This window comes from Orussus abietinus, unplaced genomic scaffold, assembly GCF_000612105.2.
Source record: "Orussus abietinus isolate OABI.00-Male unplaced genomic scaffold, Oabi_2.0 scaffold595, whole genome shotgun sequence".
Lineage (NCBI taxonomy): Eukaryota > Metazoa > Arthropoda > Insecta > Hymenoptera > Orussidae > Orussus > Orussus abietinus.
In genome coordinates, this window is record NW_019394738.1 from 20,429 (window position 1) to 44,859 (window position 24,431).

At 37.1% G+C, this 24,431-nt stretch overlaps 1 long non-coding RNA gene across 1 annotated transcript; it reads left to right on the top strand.

Annotated features, from left to right (window-relative positions):
* Positions 1-2,417: 2,417 nt before the first annotated feature.
* LOC111674082 lies at positions 2,418-3,602 on the top strand. Its single transcript, XR_002762255.1, has 2 exons — positions 2,418-2,654; positions 3,287-3,602. It is a non-coding gene; the product is annotated as an uncharacterized LOC111674082 (long non-coding RNA).
* Positions 3,603-24,431: the final 20,829 nt, after the last annotated feature.

Sequence of the window (24,431 nt, forward strand, 5' to 3'; positions counted from 1 at the left end):
ATGATCATATTTTGCAATTCTTTCTTAAACTGTAACGTGTTTAATTGCAGCAAACAACAATAGAATATTATAAGCTATCTATTGAATAAAATGATTTCTAAATTATGAGAACATATTTAATTTCTTTGAACTGAAAAAAAAATTCCTGAATAGAAATGTTTTTTTCTTTCGAAAAAATTATTTCGTTCAATGGAGTTAAATAAATGAAACGCAGTTTCTATTTCTCATTCTCTTATTTTAATATATGAACTTTTCCATTGCAGTGCACCAGAGTTCAATATTCAGCAATTTTTAGTGAGGACCATATTTTTTTTTATTTTATGTTACAGTGTTTTTAACGCCATTGTAAGAAATAATTTTTACGAAAAGAGTTTTTCTCGGTGTATTAACTTCATTATTCTCCGTTCGTTGCAAACCCGTGACCATCATTCGGTTTCGAAAGAGGAAAAGCAGAGAAGATTGGAGAGCAAGCGAGTGGAAGTAAGAACGCCCTTTAGAGGCCTGAAACGTGCGAGAACAAGAGAGATCGCCGATCCGACCGGACGTAAAGCCCAAACCCTTAGTGATCGAAAGAACCTCCCTCGCCGGCGTGAAACAATCAATGCTAATCCGATTATCGGGAAAACAACATTGAACCCCTCTCAGCAGTATGGTGGATAAGGCCCGAGGGTTGAGGTGTGGGAGTGAGAGGGCCGCACGGAGCTTTGTGGCCCGTAAAAGTGAGAGGGAACATTTAGGAGCCTCGAAGAGACGCCCGAGCTGAGCTATCCCTGTTTATTACAGTTCATGTTACTTCCAAATTTTCATTTTATATCATTCTGCGGTAATGTCAAAATCTTCAGTTCATTTTATTTTAAATCATGGAATTGAATTTTCATTATTTTCCCGTTTCCAGGTTCTTTACAAAATTACGTGACTAAATAATATATGAATAATCAATGGTTAACATTCCGAGTAGATGGCAAAGTTTATTCGAGGCTACAGTTCTCACGGAGAAATCGATCCTCTTTTTCCTCTGTCAGATACCTGACCACAGTCGTCGCAAAATGATAATTCACCTTGCAGGTCGCGGAAGAAAGGGGCGACAAGGCCCGAGGGTGAAAGACTGCAAGTGAGAACGTCATCGGGAGGCATAAGACCCGCTAGAGAGCAAGGGAGAACGCCGCTCCGAAAGGAACAAGACCGTATTCCGGAGTAAGAAGAGAGTCTTCCTCGCCGGCGTGAAAACATTGACACTAATCCGATTATTGCGAAACCGATATCGAGACCCTCACAGCAGGAGGTGGAAGGCTTGAGACTGGAGTTTTGGGAGTGGTAATGAAAGCCGGGGGCCTTTCCGGCCCATAGGAGTACAGAGAGAGCGCCACGTCTAGCACTCTCGAGCCTCAAACCGGCGGCCAAGCCGAGACTTCACCGACGAAGAGAAGCCAGTTCACGCTCGAGTCCCGATACCTAGATGCATAATTCTGTCCTTCCCTGGGGAAAGGATCGTGCAGCAAATAGGCTATCTCACTCTGACACAAGACCTCCATGGCGGATAAAAAGACGCAAGTATGTAGTCGCCTTACCGCAACGACCCTCCGTCCTCGCGCTACCGTCAAGGTTGAATGTTGATGGACTCATTTAATTACGCTAATAATTTTTTTGTTCTTATTTCAAATACGAAATGGAAAATGGTATTTTACATTTTAGATACCGATTTGAAATGAATTCAATTGAAACAGTGACCCAGCTTTGCGTTGATGAAAAACCCGCTTAAAAAAGACTTATTATATTTACGGGTGCTCATTTGATATTGATTTAACTATTTACGGGTGTTTATTTATTCGAGAAATATGGAGAAAGATGCAGAACGTAAATATTATATATAAGGGAAATAAAATCATGATTTTGCATCTATGCCGAAAGTGAATGCAATAAACATTTTCCTCCTGCATTTAACTGTATACATATCAGTTCATTGTTTTTTTAAGCTAAGATCATATTCATACTTCGTTTCAGTGGATGGAACAACTGAATTGCTAAGAAACCACTTAACTTTTAATAGAACATATTTCAATATAATGTTTAAGATATTCTGTAAGTAATCATTTAAGAAAAACTACGTTACGTGGGTCAGAGACACTTAAGAATAATACTTATATAATTTTCATTAATTGTTTTTGTTCATAAACCTTCATTTTCTGTGGGAAGTCCATTCTGCCCCCTTATGCGATTTAAATTACCCGCTGTTCCCGCCGCTAGTACGCAGTGCGGCCGGAGGGGGCAGCAGGTCCGCGGGAAGCCGTCGATGCTTCCCAATATACCTTACTACATTTAGAATTCTACCCGTGAGCAATCTCCCAACTCATCTCTAGGCCGGTCTCTATTGGCAGCCATGCGCAGGGGCGCTAATCAGCTGGGGTTGGCAGGCCTGCCGGCCCCGTAACAAATCCGATCCAACGGCGAGTCCGGTCGAGTGAAGCGCGGAAGATTTCGCAGCCCGACCAGGTGTACCTCGAGCTTTCCCCTTTGCGGTCCCTAGCTGTTAAAGTCGGCCGAGTCCGGGCCGAGTCCGGGCGAGCTTGGAGTCGGTGCGAGCGCATGGTGGACGCGCCGGGGCGTCGTGAGTGTCATGTAACGGAGGCGGGAGCGGTGGCCGTCCTAAGAGAGAGGTACGAAGAAGTGCGCTAGCCGTCGGGGTGCTTCATCCCGAGTGGACTCGCGCGCGCTGAGGGCCGGCCTGATTCGGGTGATAAGTGGTGCGATTCGACGAGAGTCAGCGCCTGCCTCTCGGGCCCTCGCGGGGGCCATCGCGGTAGTCCCGGTCCGTTCCGCTCGGTCAGTCCCGATGACGGCCCTCGGGCACCCTGGGGCGCCCTCTTCTGGCCGACAAGAGGAACGTCTTCCTCGGGGATGCGCAAGGATGCCCGAGTGACCGAGAGCGACCGAGGCCGACCGGGACGGCTTCTGCCGGTGGTCCGCGCCCTGTAGTTGTCAGGAGCCGGGAGTGTCGCGGCGCGAGCTCGAGCTCTGGCGACCTGAAAATTAGTGGCGGAGCCCTGGCTGCAACCAAGCACATGGGGCAACCTCGTGGCAGCTCGCTCTCGTCTGGAACGTAGTTGCGGACCTAGGCGGAAGTGGGCTTGTCCCAGGACCCAGCGCACGGTGGATGCGCCGGGACCGAGGGACAGGCAGCGGGAATCTTGACGGATAGGGACGCACTGAAATGGGAATTGAGTCGTTGAACGCAACGTCACGTTCCGAGCATAGTCAGTGACCCGACACCCAGGAGTTGGTTTGACAGGTGATCGCATCGGGTGGCTAGTCTTCGAGAGGTCCTCGGCAAGTGTTGGCTGAGTCGGAACAGGGAGTACCATGCAGAAGAGGGACGGACGAGACGCTCGCATAGAGAAGGAGATGGCCAGGGGAACGGACCGTGACAGAGAGAGGGATCAGGATGCCACCAAGAGGACATCCAAAGGAAGTGGCAATGCCACCAGATCCAATGTCCATGCTTCTCGACATAGCGTCACTTCCTCCTCCGGAGTCCTCATGGTTGGCCCTAACTTTCGAGTAGGAAAGAAGATTGGCTGTGGGAACTTCGGAGAACTTCGACTAGGTGAGTGTAGCTATAGTAGTCGAAAGCTTTACGTCTAACCCAATGTTATTATTCACAGGTTTGTTATCTTATAATGTGAACTCGACGTTTGTCGATGTTGTGACAAAGAATGATACCATGTTCATGCATAAGAGATTTGTTATCAATATTTAAATTGACCGTTATATCATACGGGTAGGTATGCTTTTAAGAATATGTATTATGGTATCGCAAATCATAACCGGATCCCCATATTCATAATAGGGTTTATTCCTTTGATACAAATTTTCGTTTGAGGAAAACATGCATACCTGAAAAGCCATTGATTTTACATAAATAATCATGTTTGCTTATAGGTTATTTCAGTAAGAGAATGTTTGCTCCATTCTTTTATAGAAATACTGGGTCAAAAATGAATGCATAATAATGCTTAGAAATATATATTTTTGTGCTATTTTAAATGTTTTATGATTACAATGGTAATTTCCGATTGGTTAATGAAAAGGGTTAGAAATGTGTAAAAGATTAGTACCAATCAGACAGGCATGGCCTATGTTTGGAAACATCTTAGGTGTAAAATTCTTAGTAACGATCTATAGGAGCATTCACCTCACCCAAATTATATAAAAGAAGATCAGGTTTTTGTTTATTGTATGTTATTGTAATACAGGATTTTCTAATTCTCAGTCCCTCCTAAGACTTTCTTTAACACTATTTCTACCAAAGGTGTCAAAAAACACCCTTTAAAATTTTAACTTGAAATTATTTTCAAAGCTTAATAATTTTTTCTCAATTAATGTTTTGAATTTTCGTATAATAATTGTTAAATTTATTTAGCGGTATCATTTTCTTCCAGCTCATCAAAACCTTTTGGTCGAAATAGGTATACACAAAATCATGGGAGAAATAGTGTTAATCAGACTGTTTATTAATGTAGAGTAAACAAAAGTTGTGACTCCCACTACCATTGCATTAATGGAAAAAGTAAACGATACACATCAGCTGTTTTACCGAACATATACTATAGCAGGGTCATTTTATTTACTAGGGCAAATAATAGTTATTATATATTAATTGACACCATGATGGAAAAGAAAATTTGCATTTCATTTCTATTGAAAAGTATCTAATGATGACACTATAGAGCATTTATATCAATCAAATGATATGTAGAAAAATGATCTAACCATATAATTGTTAACAGGACTGTTCCGTTAATGTATAGTATTTTAAATTGTTATTTTCCAAAGAACAGTGACATTACTAGATGGGGTGTTGACATTAACGCGATAATGGATTAAGTGGAATTAACGTGTGGGAAAGGTGAAGTTGTGGGTCATCAGATTTTATTAAGACAAGTATAAGAAAAAGATTAAAACTATGTTAGACAAAAAATCACCTGAACTGGCACAAAGTATTTATGAATTTTTACAGAGAGAAGGAATGTCAAAAAATATTAAAAATCTTACTCAATTTCTTTTAATTAAAAACTAGGTTTAATGTTGCTTAAAAATGAATTATGAAAAACTGTGCACGGTAATCATTTAATTAAGTGAATTTGTTTAATTGTATAATAATTAATTACTAAATTTTTCTATTGTTAGGTCATTATTCATTAATCTAAATGGTTAAAAAATGAGGTGCGTCAAGCTAGCATGTCACCATCGTAATTCATGATTTCTGAATACAGTGGAATGATGTGCTATTTTTGTGTTGAATTAATTAATTTTGTACCCCCATAATTTTTCCGAAATTTGAAATTTCAGTGTGGCTGTGCTGGCTTAACGTCAAGCCAGCATGTTTCCCTCTCAAACAATGCAGAAATACAAAAACAAGTACACCAAATTAAAGGTGAAATTATGTGTTAATTTTGTGCTGAAATAGTTTTTTTTAACCCATCATTTTTTTTCAAAAATTCAATTTTTGTTTTGAACGTGCTAGCTTGACGTCAAGCTAGCACGGTTAAAACAAAAGATGAATTTTGAGAAAAAATGATGTGTGTAAAAAGAAACTACTTCAGAACAAAATTAGCACATAATTTCATCTTCAAATTGATTTACTTTTGTTTGTCTCGTTACATTGTTTGTGGATGGAACGTGCAAGCTTGATGTCAAGATGTTCACGTTCAAAGCAAAATTTTTGGGAAAAAATGATGGGTTAAAAAAACTATTGTAGCACACAATTAGCACATAATTTCACCTTTAATTAGGAGTACTTGTTTTTATCTTTCTGCATTGTTTGAGAGGGGCACGTGCTAGTTTGACGTCAAGCTAGCTCGACCACCCTGAAATTTCCAATTTCGGAAAAAATTAATTAATTCAGCACAAGATTAGCAGAAAATTTGTCTGTATTCAGAAATCATGAGTTACGTTGGTGACGTGTTAGCTTGACGCACTTAAAAAATTGTCGAGGTTAGAATTTAAAAAAAGATGAATAAGTGAATCACAACCAAAATAGTTAGAATTACACTATTTTGTAACATTTTTTTAATTCTTTAATGGAACTAATTATAATTTAGATCTTCTTTCTTGTATTTACATAGACGTGCGTCTCAAATGTAAAATGTGTTCTCTTAACTACTTACAAGAAACAAAATCATTTGCCTTTTTGTAAAGTATTAAGTTATTTTGCGAAATCTTTCTCATTATGTTTTCAAGTGCAACATTATTAAAAACTTTGCAGTCAAAATTCTTGACCAATTACATGTACGCTGATGTATATGTATGCAATGCCTTTCCTATGAATATAATACCTTTAGTGCATAATGGAAAGTCATTCATATCCATCATTTTCGTATGTATATGTATGTAAAGATGTGTATGCGGCTTAGTGGAATCTGATTAAAAAAAGCAAATGTAAATTTGAAATCAGGGCTATGAAAAATACATTGGGTGCCAATTGTTGTATCATTTTACGAAAATTAAGTCCCTCTAGTGGGCCTGTACAGGGTGAGGAGATCCGATGAAACAGTAAACATTTCTGAAATCTACAATCCCGAATTGGTGCGAAACTTTTTTGATCCCATTCTTGTATCTGTCCATTATATATTTGAAATTCCGTGATATACATTTCGTAATGTGTATACATAAACACAAATGAACGAACAAAGACAATAAACTGTGATGACTAGGATGATAGTGTGGAAGCGTTGTGACATTTCTTCGAATGATTTCACTAAGTAAGTGATACTTAACTTGTTCCATGGCGGATTACTTTTTACTTGTGGTTTAAGAGTGCACAAAGCCGAAATTTGTTAGGTTATATTTACTTGTTTAGTTTAATGTACGAAGTAAAAAAAGAAAGATAGTTTGCTATTAGGCTGACCAAAATAACACTATCATCATCAGTTGCGGTTATGCCGTCTAAGCAACAATGTGCAGTAGGATCAAAATCTTATCACTTCAACGAGAACATGAAACAACTATCCAGCGGTAGTAAATAGATCAGTTTATATGTTCGATCGCAAAACTATAATACTGTAACCATACGATTCATTGGCCAGTTTGTGAATATCGATGCGTAATCCTTTCATCGACACTATTCCGATTGTTATCTTAAGGTGAAGTGAAACACGGTGAGGAACTTGATCAACGTCGATAAAGAAGATTTTTCTAAATACCTACGTTGCCGACGTTTGTTTTTATACTGACAGCTGTGTTGAATTATAATGGATATTGTACCAAATGGCATGCTCCACCTGTCGTTTACGTACAATAATTATAAAGAAATCGAAGTAAAACTACAGAAATTCTCTGTATTCATGCTTTCTGGGACCCTAATTGGCTGCAGAGGGACACCTTGCGCCATCTGTGATTTCCAGGTCAATTAAATTTTCACTTTGAGACCTCGTATTTCCATCGTTTTGGTATAGAAGCGCATAAAACACTTTTTTTGCCTTTATCCCATTCAAATGCGAGTTTATCGATTACCAAAGTGTTTTAAATTGTCGACAAATTGTCCTGATCGTTTAGTTTCTCATATCGGAGCTTTCGATAATTGTACATTGATCGAAATAGGAAAGCTCGACGCCATTTTGGTTCTTGTTTGGGCTAAGTTAAAAAATTTGTTCAAAAAATCCAAATTTTTAATGTGTCAGGACAATTCTTTGATGATCACGAGTCATGTGTCAGAGTTTCGGGCAGTTTGGTCCAATATCCTTAAAAAAAAATGTTGTATTTGAATCGACTTATTTGAAGGGGGTTTCACTTCACCTTAATTCGAGACTAAAATGTCGTGTACCCCGCCGACCAGGAATTGTTTCGATGTAATGAAGATTCGAAATTAGATTTCGGGAAAACTGTGGTTAGAAAAAACGTTTTCTCCCGTTCTTTCTCAAGTTTCGTTCTTGTAGCGAATGTGGAAAGTAGAGCAGCTGCAAATCGTCGGCGGACCGCGCGTCGGAGTACTCGAGATACACTGTCGCTCTTTCCGAGTTACAGGCCTTCTCCGCTGACCGTTGTGACTCATTAGTGGCCGGAGAGTCGTTCCCTGGGCTTGGTTGAAGCGAGTGTCGGCAACGAAGGCTGGGAAAACCTTGGAGAAACGGTCACGCCAGACTTTCGTTTGGAGGCGGACACGTAACCGGTCTTATGGATCTCCAAGTTCCATTGTGGAAAGTGCCGCTGACTCCATTGAGTGCAATTCCATTATTTTTTATTAAATTTCCCGCTCCTCTTAACTGCAGGAAAATAAGCTTGAAAGTGTTTCGAGACAAATACATTTGAGGGAAAAACTGGTAGCGTCGAGTGATACAAGGAATGCGCCTGGCGCTGTTGAGTTTGAGGTAGATGATACCGGGTCACTAACTGAGGTCATTGTAGCTAGCACCCCCACCATGTCCAGAATTTTGAACTTCCGGTCTATATTTATGAGCTATTTATAAGCTCTCAAAAGGCGAAGAAAAAAAATGTTGTGCCCTTGCCGTTTACGAGAAAATGAATTTTTTGAGATGGGGGTTCTAGCTTCAATGAAAGCCAGCACCTCCACCACAGAAAAAATTAAATACGCCAGATGTATGAGCTATTTATGAGCTCTACAACGAGTCCAAATACAACCCTCTCACACCACCGGGAAGGGGTAAACACCCCCCCCCCCCGTACTACTGGTACATATACGAATTCATATAATGCAATTTTTGTTCTGAAATATTGCAACGCAGGATTTATGAGTTATTTATGAGCTCTTCGTAGAGCCTAATCCCAAAAATGTAGCATCATCGGAAGGGGTAAACAACCCCTTCCCCATGAACCTGCATACAGGTAAAAATTAAAGGTATGATTAAAACTCCGTTTCTTTGAAAATATATTAATACTACGTTTTTGAGCGGGAGCTCGATGAAGAACTCATAAATAGCTCATAAATTTAGGATGGAAATATTTTCCAAAAAACGGAAGTTTAGTTACACCTGTATGTGGGTATAAGTGAAGGGGTAATTATTCCACCTTCCGGTGGTGTGAGGTTCTTGGGCTTGGGCTCTATGAAGAGCTCACAAATACCTCATAAATCTAGTATGAAATAATTTACCAAAAAACGGAATATTAGTCATACCTGTATGTAGACTCATGGGGAAGGGATTGTTTACCTCCATCCGGTAGTGCCAAATATATGAGCTTGGGCTCTACGAAGAGCTCATAAGTAGCTGATAATTCTGATATCGAAATATTTTCCAAAAAGCAGAATTTTAATCATACCTGTATGTGTTCTTATGGGGAAGGGGTAGTTTACTCCTTTCAAGGGGTGCGAGAGGGTTGTATTTGGGCTCGTTGTAAAGCTCATAAATCGATCATAAATCCTGCGTTGAAATAGTCTAGAAAAAATCTGCATTCTATGAATTCGTATATGTACCGCTAGTACGCGGGGGGTGGTATTTACCCCTTTCCGGTGGTGCAAGGGCGTTGTATTTGGGCTCGTTATAGAACTCATAAATAGCTCATAAATTTGGCGTACTTAATTTTTTATGTGGTGAGGGTGCTACCTCAAAAAATTCATTTTCTCGTAATCGGCAAGAGCTCAACATTTTTTTCCTTCGCCTTTTAAAAGCTCATAAATAGCTCATAAATATAGACCGGAAGTATAAAATTCTGGACATGGTGGGGGTGCTAGCTTCAATGACCTTACTATCTGAGTGGTTCTGATTTTGCCCAACCAAATTTAATCCACAAGGTTTTTTAAAAAAAAATACGCAAAAATGCAGAAGGGAAAACCCGCATAAAGATCCATTTATACACGCCTGATTCGTTTCCGATCCGGTTACGGTTTTTACAGTATCGGACATGCATGCATCCACCGACTTTTATTTTTGCGGTACCATATCCCTATGGGAGGTACTCATGTTCGTCAGTGTACAAACGGGATGTATGTACAGTAGGCACACCCACATCGGAAATATGAAATGAAACCTATTGGAGAATTTAGTGCTTTTGTAGTGCTATAACCTCGATTTTAGCGCTCCACCCCTTATACCGAAAATCGGTGGTGGTGCTGAGTGAACGTTCACTCAGCACCCCCACAGTGCATACTACGTTAAGGGAAAAATTCACGGAAAAAACGAGTATGCAGCATTTTGGTGCTATTTAAATGCTTTAGGAACACCAAAGAGACGGATCCGAAACAACACCCCCTTCACCCTAAAACTACCCCCAATCGTACAGGCTCCAAGATAGAAGAAGTAGAAATAATAATACATTTTGCACGTTCTTCTCTCGCATTATTTTGGTGTTATTTAAGTGCTTTAAGGATACCGTGGGTATCCACAGAGCACATAAATAATACCAAAATAATGCGAAAAGAGAACGTGCAAATTTTGATATTTCTACCTCTTCTGTCTTGAAGCCTATGCGATTTTGAGTAGTTTTGAGGTGAAAGGGGTGGTCTTTAGAATCTGGCTTTTGGATATCCTTAAGGCACTTAAATAACACCAAAATAATGCGAGAAAAGAACGCTTAAAATGTGTTATTGTTTCTACCTCTTCTCTCTTGGCGCTTATATGATCGGGGGTAGTTTTGGCATCAAAGGGGTGATGTTTCGGACCTGGCTCTTGGGTATCTCTAGAGCACTAAAGTAGCACCAAAATAATTCGAGAGGAGAACATGCAAAATGTTACCATTTCTACCTCTTCCCTCTTGGCGCTTATACGATCGGGGGTAGTTTTGGGGTGAAAGTGGTGATGTTTCAGATCTGGCTCTTGGGTATTTCTAGAGCACTAAAATAGCACCAAAATGCTGCATACCCGTTTTTTCTGTGAATCTTTCCCTTAACATAGTATGCACTGTGGGGGTGCTGAGTGAACGTTCACTCAGGGGTGGTGCACTAAAATCGAGGTTGTAGCACTAAAATAGCACTAAAAAATCACTAAATTATCCAATAGGTTTCATTCCATATTTCCGATGCGGGGGTGCCTACTGTACATACATGATAAAATTAGTCTAGACGGAAAATCATCATTAAAACACGAATCCCTAAAAATGTTCGGATTTTCACAAAAGCGATTCGTTACATCGCGTTCTTACTATACAGAACTACATTTCACTAGGCTTCATGTATTTTCTAATTTAAAGGGCACTGAGAAAAAAATTTCTTTGATTCAAAGAAAATTATTTCTTTAAGGGGGGAAAACACATTAAGGGGCTGATTTTCAGCCATTTTTAATGAATTTTTTTGAGTGTGAAAAATTAATTGGAATTTGATCCAACTTTGGCATTATTTTGTTGATATTTTGAATTACATTTACAAGTTTTTTCAAGTCAGTTTTGACGACAATATCAAAATTATGGGCTGTTGTCAACCGACGGTCGTCGTCCGAGTTCATTGTTCGCGGGAAATGTAGAGGTCGCAATGTTTATCTCAAAGCAAAATGGTTGTTTTTTTACATTATTAACATGTTTTCTAAGAATATGAACCTTATTACGAGTAAAAATTGTAAAAATTCAAGTGTTGACAGGTCTTCGAAGAAAAAAGTCTCAATTTTCACCATTTTTTTCTTTTATTTTGCAATAAAAAAACACCTTTAAAATTATGATATCATCCCAAATGTGGGACCATGTTCTTCGTAACTTCATAAAGAAATACACTTTCAATTTTCATAATGATAGGTTCATAACTTTTTGAGATAGAACTCTAGGGAATCAAACAAATGTCGATTCGAGGAAAACGCGTTTGAAAAAAAATGTCCTAAAATTAGAAATTTGAGAAAATGATGAATAATTTGGAGTGCTTACAGATCAATCAGCGATTCCAGCACTATATAGTAATCCTTCTTCTTTCGTTATACAAGGGTACTGGGCTAGGTAAGTTAATGAGTGACTACTTGAGCAAGAGCTCCACCCTACCTGCTGTACGCCCGAGACCTGACCCAATGGGCGGTCGGTTTTAGGCTCATAAAACTGGAACGAATTTGATCTTCGCTTTGAAATTTTGGGAACGTATTCTTGAATAGTTATACTAACAATTTATATAATAAAAATCCTAATGTGTTTTCCCCCCTTAAATAATGCTCATTTGGATCAAGTAACAGTGTTTTGGCAGAAAGAACATCTAATTACCTCAAGGAAATATTTGTTTTCCATTCAAAGAAATAATATTCTGCTAATTTCTTTAAAACTATAACGCGTTTAATTGCAACAAATAATTTGGTGTAATATTTTATTCGATCTATTAGAACAAAAGGTTTCTTAAGTATGAAAACATATTTTATTGCACTGAGAAAAATTGATTGAGTAAAAAATGTTTTTCTTTCAAGGAAATTATTTCTTTTAATGAGGGTAAACAAATGAAACATAGTTTCGATTTCTTACTTTATTATTTTAACATATGAAACATTCGATGTATGTATCACACAGTATTTTTGGAATTTTTGTAGGGAAAACTGTACTTCTTTGATTTTATACTGCAGTTTTTTAACTCTATTCAACAAATAATTTCCTTAAATTTTCCTTAAAAGAACAATTTTTTGTCAGTGTAATTAAAGGGGGTTATCACAGATTTTGGGTATTAACGATGCCGATTCATGCAATAACGATGATTGAAAAGGGCATGTCTATAATTACAAATTTTCCAGATTGAACTTTATTTAAGATTTGAACGTGTACAATAACCAAGGAAATAGAATGATTTACATGATTCCCTGAAGTTTCAAAATCTAAGTGAACAATTTAATAAAGTACAGAAAATAACGAAATATTGAGAAGAGTAAAATGATTATAAATGTTTATTGGACATAGATATATTTTATTTTGAACAGTTATTAATCTAATTATTATTTCATTATTATGTAAATATTAGCACCTCCTTTACAGTCATTGTTAGTATCTTAAGGTATTATCTTTCATTAAAAAATATCAGGAGGATTTCTATGGAATATGAATAAATTCTATATTAATATGAACTATATATTACATCTAGGCTCATGTACCTGCTTAGGAAGTATAAGAATTGTTATAAAAGATGAAGTTCCTGATGATCAGAATATATTTCTAGATTATATCTGCAAGAAGGGTGTAGAAAAATCCAGGAAACGGTGGTTGCGAGGTGCCAAACGAGAAGCAGTAGCAGAACAGCGGAATACAAAATCAGTGCTTGCATATCGTGCACAAAAAGCTGATAAACTAATGCAGGAAAATGAATGCGGACCTCCAACTTTACATGCAACTCCTGTCTTAAGAGTCGCGAAGTACGGATTAATGAGGCATCAGTACGCACACAGTGACTCCATTAGAGCAATACATATATTAAAAACCAACTACAGCAAATATTGTACACAATGTAGGACTAGATCCTTTTTTCGTTCATTATTGGACCAATTCTCAGATAGACGTTTTTCGACGATTCAGTATAAGAAATAAGAGTAGACTATACATTGACGTGACAAGAAGTATTGTTAAAAAAAAAAAGTTAAACCACAGGAAGCTCACGCAGGTCCTATTTATTTATATCACTCAATAATGAACATTAAAGAAGGACAATTTTCGGCAGCACAGATGTTAAGTGAAAGTCACAACACCAACACAGTGCAGTACTTGCTTACGGAATGGATCCGATCGAGTGCACCTGGGCGAAATTGTGACCGATTATTCTCGAGCTATTTTAACTGCAGCTGTGCGAGCATTTACGCCAAATTTAACCATTGAAGAATACGCGGACTCAAGTACCCAATAAATGCCTGAATGTTACATCAAAATAGACGTTGCACATTTTGTAAAATTTTATGCCAAATTGTGCACAGTTTTATCAAAAAGGTTAAAGTTTACTAAATTTTACTTAGCGTCAATAGGACAACTTATATGTACGGCCATTGAAGAAGCAGCAAAAATTGTTAGGCTTATCCTTTTAATAAGTCTGTGCGAAACTAGTATTAATTCTATAATATTTTGTGTTTGTATATTAATTCTTTTAATATAATTTACAGATATATTTTGACAAGGAATTTGAAAGTGAGATTCAGAGAACGGTGCACGATCAAACCATTCGTGAATATCAATCAGACACTGAAAATTCTGACATTATTACAAACAATTGGACAAAATGGAGACAAGATTTTGAAAATTCCGTACAATTTTCTGCTGGTAATGAAGTTGGTGACAGAGAAAATGCCCATTATTTCCGTTTAATTGCTCGTAAAGTATTGCACGACGTTTCCCTATTGCCCTTTTGGTCGTGCATCGTCCAATAGAAATTTGACTATGGAAGAATTCCAGCTTCCAGTGCTCCTTCCGAAATCGAATTCAATAAAATTAAAACACATTTACTAAAATGTGTAACTTTACCTGCTAGAATTGATGTCTTTTTAGATTCGCACAGAAAATATCTTTCTGAGCACACTAAATTAATAATAGTAAATATTCAACAAAATAACAATTAAAATCTGACTTCTAATCTGATAAGTAATGACAATGACGATACTACTACTGTCTCACAAATCGAATTGAACATACAAAACACAGAAAATCTATCTGTACCAAGGCAATCATCACACTGTCTCGCGTGTCTAAATGGTGACATGCCATCTGGTGCACACAAATGCATAGGTTGACGTGCACGCTATTCAAATGTGCTCCATTGCGGCAAACGGAGCGGAATAAAGATACGATCAAAAACAAATTTGTTTAATGTGCAATGGTACGAAAGGTGTTACTAATATTGTACCAACGCGGAAAGAAGAAAACTGGCGAGGCCTTAGTGTGTCACAAAAAAACTAGCAAGAAGATCGAAATATTTAGGGTCACAAAAACATGTTATTAACGAACATCTGAAATATGATAAAAATAAAAATTTACCGATGAGAAAAAATTATATGTAACATTCACATGTGCATTCGACAGTATATATCAGGTTATGTTGGCAGCTTTTTGTGACAGACCACAATTACAAACAGTGGTATGAATAATACATTGTGTATCAAAGGCGTAAAGGAGGTCCTTTCGATGAGTGTGAATAAACGACACGAGGCAAAATGATGTCCATAAAGCTGGCATTGCCATTTTAGCAGAATTCACTAAAATTTATTGCTAATTTATTGCTATTTTATCGCGCAAGTAAAAAAAGGGTTGCTCTTATACTTTTTCGAAAACCGGTGTCGATGCCAGTTTCACATTAAGCTTGCAATGCCACGTTATAAAAACAATAATAAAGAAAATGTTCATAGTTGACGTATACGCCAGAATTTATTGCTAATTAATTCCTTGCAGAAAAACTAAACTTCGTTTGCTCACCCCCGAGGGGGTATACCACCACTCTTAGTGCAAATCGCAGGATAGCAACATGAAAACTGCGAGAAAAGAATAGTTTCTTCACATTAAATTTTTTGCACAGCCCCTAAGGTGATATGTCAATATGCACATAGACCAGTAGTCGGGGTAAGTTGTGTAGGCGCGTATGGAGCAGCCTCCGTTTCCCAGCAGCTCGTTTTCAGTTAGCAGAGATGTACAGGAAAGTTCTTTTTCTCTCCGTGAAAGGAAATATATTTTATGGACAATTATAATTTCTTAAAAAGTGTAGGTTAGTATAAAACTTGACGACCATACAACCTGTCATCGAAACGTCCTACCAACCAAATGACTTTTGCGACGAAACTACGAAACAAATTATAATTTACAAAATTGTGTTTTTTATAAGAGCAAGTGATTAGCAATTAATTGCCATGTGAAGAAATCGTCCGATTCTCGCATTATTTACGTGGTTTTGCCGCGGTGATGTAATAAGGGTTGACATACTACCTTAGAGGTTGTGCAAAAAATTTAAAATTCATTTCTCCAAAGAGTAATAAATTAGCAATAAAATATCCTGTGGGGGAATCATTCTTTTCTCGCAGTTTTCATGTTGCTATATTGCGACTAGCACTAAGGGTGGTGGTATACCCCGTCAGGGGTGAGCAAATGGATTGAAGTTTGGTTTTTCTGCGAGCAATTGATTAGCAATAAATTCTGGCGCATACGTCGACTATGAACATTTGCTTTATTATTATTTTTATAATGTGGGAATGCTAGATTTATATAAAGCTGGCATCGCCACCGTTTTTCGAAAAAGTATAAGTGGAAACAATTTTTTTCTTGCGCAATAAATTAGCAATCAATTTTGCAGTAAATTTTATTGAATTGTGCTAAAGAAGCAATACGAGCTTTATGGACATCTTGAAGCCTCAACATCTCATCTTTTAGGAGTGATATATTGAAAACTGTTAACAACTTTCAACTATTCGTTGGTCGCCGACGGAACTCTATTGAAAAGTTATTAGAGAGCCTAGGACTCTCCTTGGGAATTTTATCTACTTCATAGAAGCCCCCAAAACCTCAGCATTTCATGTACCCGAGAGTGCTAAGCTAGAAATTGTTGATAACTTTCAACTAATTGTTATCGATAGAACTATCGATTCGTATTACCTAGAACTCTTAGCCATGTCAAGAACTGCAAGAATATGTACTTTTTCAATTCGATTTTCATTATTGAGATGCTACGGGAAATTAGCATCCCATATTTTCAATTGCATTTTTTGTTGACTAAATAAATAGAACTATTGAAATAAACTATGGAGAACTCTAGAACTATTGAGGATGCTATTAGAATTATATGTTTTTCTTGAGATGTTGACAACTGATATGTTAAATTTCGCACTGCCTTTTTCTTTTAACCCTTTCGTTACAAGTGCCGACTATAATCGGTAACACTTTCTACCATATCTGTAAAGTATCTTTTGATCGTTCTGACCCGTAGAGGAAGATGTCCATATTTCGGATGATCCCTTAATTTCTGATAGTGTGATAATTCGTAACCCAGTCCCTAGATCGTGCTGCTAACAATAATGAACAGGAGCTCTCGTCGCCATATTAAATCTATCTTGTCGCCGTGAGCGTTAGAGCTGCAGGTATGAAACAAAAAATAATTTTTAAATATTGTAAAAACCGAGTTTTTGAACATGTCAACTTGTAACACAGCTGGAGTGCAAGTGGTAAGCTCTAATACTTTGTTTTAAAATGTAGGACGAACGTAATAAACTGTATTTTATTGTCAAGTTGAGTTGGCGTGATTGTATGTAAGGTTAATTTCACATGTTGATTCAAAAGAATTTTTTTTTCATAATGCCCTAATTTCAAATAGTAAATAGTCCCTAATTTCGGATAACCGAAATAAGGATACCCGAAATTAAGTATTGTTTTGATTGGAATTAGTTATCTATTTTAATTTGAATTACTTTGAAAAACTCGTTTTTGTCAAATGAATCAGATGACTATACAGCAGATACTGTTGATGCTGAATGCACGGTGTGCCTAGAACTGTTTTCAGAAGATACACATGGTGAAGATTGAGCTAGATGCAGTAAATGTTTCAAGTGGGGTCACGAGAAGTGTACAGAATTTAAAAAGAAGGCTAAATTTATTTGCGCAGAATGTCTCGAATAAAAGTATTGAAATTTTTATTTTTATTCTTTTAATTTTTAACGTATCGTATAACGTCATTAATTTGATTCTGTTATTTGAATGTCATTTTAATTTACTACAAATAAATAATTTACTATATGTACATTGTTAGTTTTATTTTATTATATTTTTAACATTATTATCCTGGAATTCTTATATATCCGAAATTAGACACCCACTGTATCCGAAATTAAGACTCCTTTGCTTCACTCCAAACAAAGCGATGTTTTGCAAAAAGAAATATTGAAAAATGTTTTTCTTTATATCGGATGTTTAACGTTTTGGGATTCTAACGTATGTTATTTATAGTACGAAACAAAGTCAAATCCTTAACTAAAGGTTTAATATTTTTAATTTCACACATTAAAAACAAAATGGTATCCGAAAGATGGGCACCTTTCTCTATTGAATTAATCATACCAAAAGTACATTTTGAACATACGTAACACATTTTGGCTATAGAGACGAGCTTTTTCTATGTTCTCTATTCGACAGTGGAATATTTATACGATAAGAAAGTGTTATAATAAAAAAATCTTTCCTGAACCGTTGCAAAAAATTGGAGAAGACCGGCTATTGGTATAACTTTTAATTTCTTAAAAGTTTAAGGTTAAATTTTTATTTGGAAATATTGTTCAAAAGTTTGTTTCAAGTTTGTTTAGTAAAATGTTCATGTTTTTTATATAATTAATATAATTTTGTATGAATATTCATCATATAATACGACAAAACAGTCTTTATTTAACACTTACAAGTGTATATACAAAAGTGTATATAGTGTATATACAAAATGATGTCAAGGAGGCGTTGTTCAGGTGGAAGACGTTAGTTAGTAGAACACGGAAGACTGCCGAAGCGCAATGTGCACACTTTTGGCGCGGTATCACGTTCAGTCGCGATTCTTTGGCGAAGCGGACTGCCGCGACGAAAGAGTTAATGGACGAATATTAAAAGACAAATGTATGACGAAAATTTCCATCTTTTTGTCGAAAGGTTGTCATTTTGTCCGAGAACTTTTTTTTTCTTTTCTTAAAGCTTCAATTAACGAATAGATAATATATTGTATTAACTAATGCCGTAGGAAGTTTTTATTTTATCTGACTCAGTTTGGAGTAGCAATGGTCACCACAAACCACCTAAAAAAAATGACCTTCAGCTCATGACCTGTAACTCAGCCGAAAACGAATATCGTTATCTAAAAATTGTTACGAAAGTCTATGGATATATATAATTAAATCTAGAAGCGGTTAATCAAAACAATGCACATACCTTTGAAACGAAAATTTCCAAAATATCGCTTTTTTTCTACTCATACTTGCGGGTAACCTCTTCATATATTACGTTTGGTTTTATCTTATTACATTGCTTATGAATAGAATGTGTTGGCATCACGTCTTGCCAGCATGGCCGAACTGAAATTTAAATTTTCGAAAAAATGTTGGGGGTACAACATTAATCAATTCAACACAAAGATAGTACACAATTCCTAACTGTTCAGAAAATATGAAATACGATAGTAACGTTGTAGCTTGACTCATCTGCTCATAGGTCGATTACCCTTGATGAGAAAAATCAATCCGCTTTCCTCGTATGTCTCAAGGCGATCGCGTGGCGACGATACGAGATCGTTCAATGTACATAAACCGGGAAACTGAACGTCGTTCCTTGACTACCGGGCTTGACATTGGCAATGCACTTGTGGATGTACACAGCTCGAGAATCGGTTAACCGTTCTGCCCGGCTAGTTTGTCGGGCAGTTGTATGAATCCCGATTGTTTTTGCAAGTAGAATTACAAAATGTGATATTCGTCCAACTGCTCACGTGAAGAAGGAAGGTACCCGAATGAAGTGAGACTTGTCGCGAACAATACAAACTTGAATTTATTATAACATTAAATTTACGAATGACTTGTTGAATTTTGTCAGCTCTCCACGCGTGAATACCGATAACAGTTGCAGAGATGATGGTGAAGGCTGACGAGAGACATTGAATTCTATCGAGAGACGGAGATTAACTGGCTTACAGAAAAAATACAGGATTCCTCCTTCGATCGCATTACATATTTTGAGGAGGTGGTAGCATATTTCTGACATAGCGATTGGCTGACTGATTTTAAGAAGGGCGGTTGAAATCGAATAGTCAGCCTCGTGATTGGTCGATAGCTGCCCAATACGGTTTGGTGAAAACGAAAAATTTCTAGTTGGCGTGGAGATGGAAAAACATGCTGTATTCCCGTGTGCATGTGCGCGTACGTGTTAGCGGTAAAGTTAAAAAAGGTATGACGATAAAGAATAGGAATGGTCAACCCGAGAAAATTCTAAAGAACCCTGACCCTTCGCGATGGGACGTACGGGGCAATATAACAGTATCGTAGAAAACTAAATTTTACGAACGGATTTCGGAGTCAGGAAATTGCTCAATTGAAAAATGGCCCGATGGGCCCAAGCAGGCAATAAGTCCCTTTATGGAAATTTGTCTGACATTTCAAAAGCCGCGATGAATTTAAATACATGAGTGTCGCGCACGGAACAGTTAACCAATCTTTTCATCTTTATCGACTTCGTTTATGCCCACTTTATATTAATTTCCGATAGTTATTGCAGATTCTTCAGCGAACAGTTTCAGGTTTTATTGTACGATAATGCGCGCGATACGAGTGCGGATGATCTAGCACACCGTTCGTCTCGGGTGACGTGTGTTTCGGACTTAAGAATTTGAGTGAAAAATTTGTCGCTACGGTATTCGAGTAATTAATTGAGTTGGGCAAAATTATAACCATCCTGGCTAATATAAGACCAAGTGATTGCTATATAGGACTAGGGTTGAGCCAATTTTTAATTTTCGCTCGAAGAACGTCTAATGGTGATCTTAAATTGGATCATCATTGGGCCATGACTAGGGTTGAGCCAATTTTTAATTTTCGCTCGAAGAACATCTAATGGTGATATTAAATTGAATTATCATTGGGCCATCTTCAGAGAAATTAATATAGATTTTTTACTGATATCATTTATATAATGCAATTCACTGAGGAACGTATTTTTATGTTAGAATGCTCCATCGGAGCAAGGTGTGAAGGGGCTCCAATACACTAACCCGAAATGTTTCACGTGCGTGCGTACGCGAGTGTGTTCGATCCCTAATTGGGTAATTGCGGATGGACCATGTATATAAAGCTGGAATAGCACTATTCAATAAAATTTATTGCAAAATTTATTGCTAATTCATTGCTATTTTATTGCGCAACAAAAATTTTTTGCTCTTATACTTTTCCGAAAAATGGCGGTGATATCAGCTTTATATAAAGCCAGCACTGCCACAATAAAAAACAATTATTAAGTAAATGTTCATCGATGAATTATATACCAGCATGTTTTTTCTAAATTGCTAATTAATTGCTCCGAGAAGGACCAATATCTTCGTAAACATAGTTTTCAAACCTACATTAATTAGCGATAATAAATAGCGATTAATTCTCACGTAAACAAATAGTTCCATTCTTCCATGTTTTTCATGTTTCTGTCCTGCGATCATCACTAGGGGTGGCGATTCACCCCTTTAGGGGTAAGCAAAAAAATTGAAATTTGGTTTTTCTGCGAGCAATTAATTAGCAGTAAATTCTGGTATATAATTCATCGGTGAACATTTACTTAATAATTGTTTTTTATTTTGACAGTGCTAGCTTTATATAAAGCTGACTTCGCCACCATTTTTCGGAAAAGTATAAGAGCAAAAAATTTTGTTGTGCAATAAAATAGCAATGAATTAGCAATAAATTTTGCAACAAATGTTATTGAATCGTGCTAAAGTGCCAATTCCAGCTTGATGTACATGGATGGACCTGTGGACTAGTTTTTTGTACTCGGGGATTTTCGGAGGTGCTGAGTTTGAATCCAAAGTTAAATTTTGGAAATTCCAATTAATGATCGATCTACTCATAAGGGGCTGATTGGAAATAAACGGACGTACGAGCGCTTCCTTGATTCCCATGTGAAGCCGGAGCAAAAGCTAGTATTAAATTAATAAGCTGTTAAAAACGTCATACTTAGCTTTGCATTATGTCGCTCGGTATGACATTATGTGCCAAGGATGCATGCTACTTATGACTGCTACGAAACTCACGGTTGCCAAATTCAACCTGGCGCAAGAAAACTCATTTAGGTTTTTTTTTTCAAGGAAATCCAACTGAAAAGTTTATCTGCCTAAAAAATGCCTAACTTCTTGTTCATCGTTGTGTGTAATATCCATAAAAACAGGAAACTATGTTTCTATTATTATTCCGAACTACATCGGGGTTGAGAATTTCATGTATTTGTCGAATGGATAAGATATTATGTATAATTATTGATTTGGGGTCGTATTAGAAATGGGTTAAATTGACCATGCAAAATTTCTCGAAAGAAACATATCTTTAAGAGAATAAATTTTGCATCTGCAGTAGGAAGGGTCCAAGTCGGATATAAATCAACAAATTCCTAAGTTATGTTATTAATCGGCGTTTAAGGACTTTTTAGAATGTATGAAACGCAGGATCACTTATAAATAAGTTCAGTTTTGAAATATGAATTACAATAAATTCGTTATAGAAGAAAATATTTATTTCGTGCAATGTACAACATATAACATGCAGTCCACAGACAATTAGTTCTTAAAAATAACGTCGTATAAATTAGTTAGGTTAGCATATTCATTGTTTATAGTTAAGAGCAAAGGCATTGTGAAATGAATTTTTTGAGAATGTCGAACAACAGCATCCATGAGGGTTTGTGACATGTGTACCACATCTGAAAGTCTTCAGGGAAACGATGCTAAAGGATATGTGGAGTGTCCTAAATGAAGATATCGGAAACGCGCCGGAATTCTTCATCGTCCACCAATGTTTAGTTCAAGGGAGGTCCAACCGATTCTTGTCCATTTGAGGACTTACAGTGAAGTGAAACCCCCTTCAAATCAGTCATTTTGAATACAACACTTGTTTTAAGGGTATTAGACCAAACTGTCCAAAACTTTGACACATTACTCCTGATCATCTAAGAATTGTCCTGACACATTCAAAATTTGGATTTTTTAACCAAATTGTTTAACTCAGCCCAGACCAGAACCAAAATGGCGTCGAGCTCTCATATTTCGATGAATATACAATTATCGAAGGCTTTGATTTGAGAAACGAAAGGGTCAGGACAATTTGACGACAATTTAGAACACTCTAGTAAACGATAAATTCGCATTTGAACGGGATAAAGGCAAAAAAAGTGTTGTATGCGCTTCTATGCTAAAATGATGGGAATACGAGGTCTCGGAGTGAAAATTTAATTGACCTGGAAATCACAGATGGCGCAGGGGGTCCCTCTGCAGTCAATTAGGGTTCCAAAAAGCATGAATCCAGATGATTTCTGGAGTTTAACTTCGATTTCTTGATATTTTTTTGTAGGAAAACGACAGGTGGAGTATGCCATTTTGTACAATATCCAATATAATTCGACACACCTGTCAATATAAAAACGAACGTCGGCAACGTAGGCATTTAGAAAAATCTTCTTTATCGACGTCGATCAAGTTCCTTGACGTGTTTCACTTCACCTTAAATTATTACAAGCTAGTTGAGTCTCGTGCCATTTCTCCGAATTGTAGAGTTCCCCGGCAACTAATAGAATTCGAGAAAGAATAGTTTAACTCCACCTACTTATCCAATAGAATTAAGACAAAACTGTTTTACTCCACCTGGCAAACTTAAAATTTGACTGCGTCTACGCTACGTTTTCACATTCCAACTGCATAACTCGAACCAGTCGGACGAGCTACGCAGTGCTCTAGCATTATATCATAACAGTTTTCATAACTCCACAGTCATTTTTATATTCTTGATTACTGATAATACAATTGTTTATTACCGTTTCAACAATTAGTCGTACAACACTAATTTGGCCTACGACCACGAAGAATAAAACGATTCGTTAACGCCGAATCCTAACAAAACTCTTTCTCGGGACTCAACACCTATCATGTCTGTTAAGCTGGCACGACTATTATAATACAATCAAAATATATGGGAAAATTTAGTACTCATTTGTTGCTAATTTGTTCCCTTATTAAAAATTCTGTTACTCCAGCCATTATACAAATAACGCGGGTATTGCCAGCTTAATATCAAGCTGGCTCGACCAGTTCGTTAAAAATGACAACAATGCAATTCAAAAAATAAATACTGCAAAATTTGTTGCCGTGTAGTTATTCCAAAAATTCATATATCAGAGTTCTCAACTGCAATAATTAATTAAATTATCGCCAACCCCCCATCTTCCTATCATTCTCACATAATACGATCATGACGGTTAATAGATAAATATGGAAATAATTATCAAATTACATTTGTTGGTTATTAGCTTCTTACAAAATACACAAATTTGAGTTACCTGATGTTAACTCCCTTTTCAAAAAACAGACTCCTTGAGACATAGGCCAGCATGTCACATGTGGGGTGCAAATACTGAGAGAATTCCTACAATGTAATTTGCTGCTTTTATGTTGCTTGCAAAGTACATAGTCTCCAAATATATAAAATTAATCCCTTGCTTGAGAAGCCGCCCCTTATGGTATAGACCAGGACATGGATACGTTCCCAACTTTGTCACCCCTCATACGACGTGCCGTTCTCTGTTCTAGGGAGTGGCTTCTCAAGCAAGAAACGGACTTTAGATAATTGAGGATTGTGTATTTCGCGAGCATCAAAAGGGCAACCAATTATGACGTAGATATTCTCTTGTTTTTTATAGGGTTGGCATAAATCCGGTTTTTTTACAAAGAGCCCAGCCCAATGATTTTAAGGTGCGTCAAGCTAGCACGGCAACATCCCAATTCACGATTTCTGAATACAGAAGAATTATGTGCTAATTATGTGCTAATTTTGTGCTGAATTAATTAATTTTGTACCCCCACCATTTTT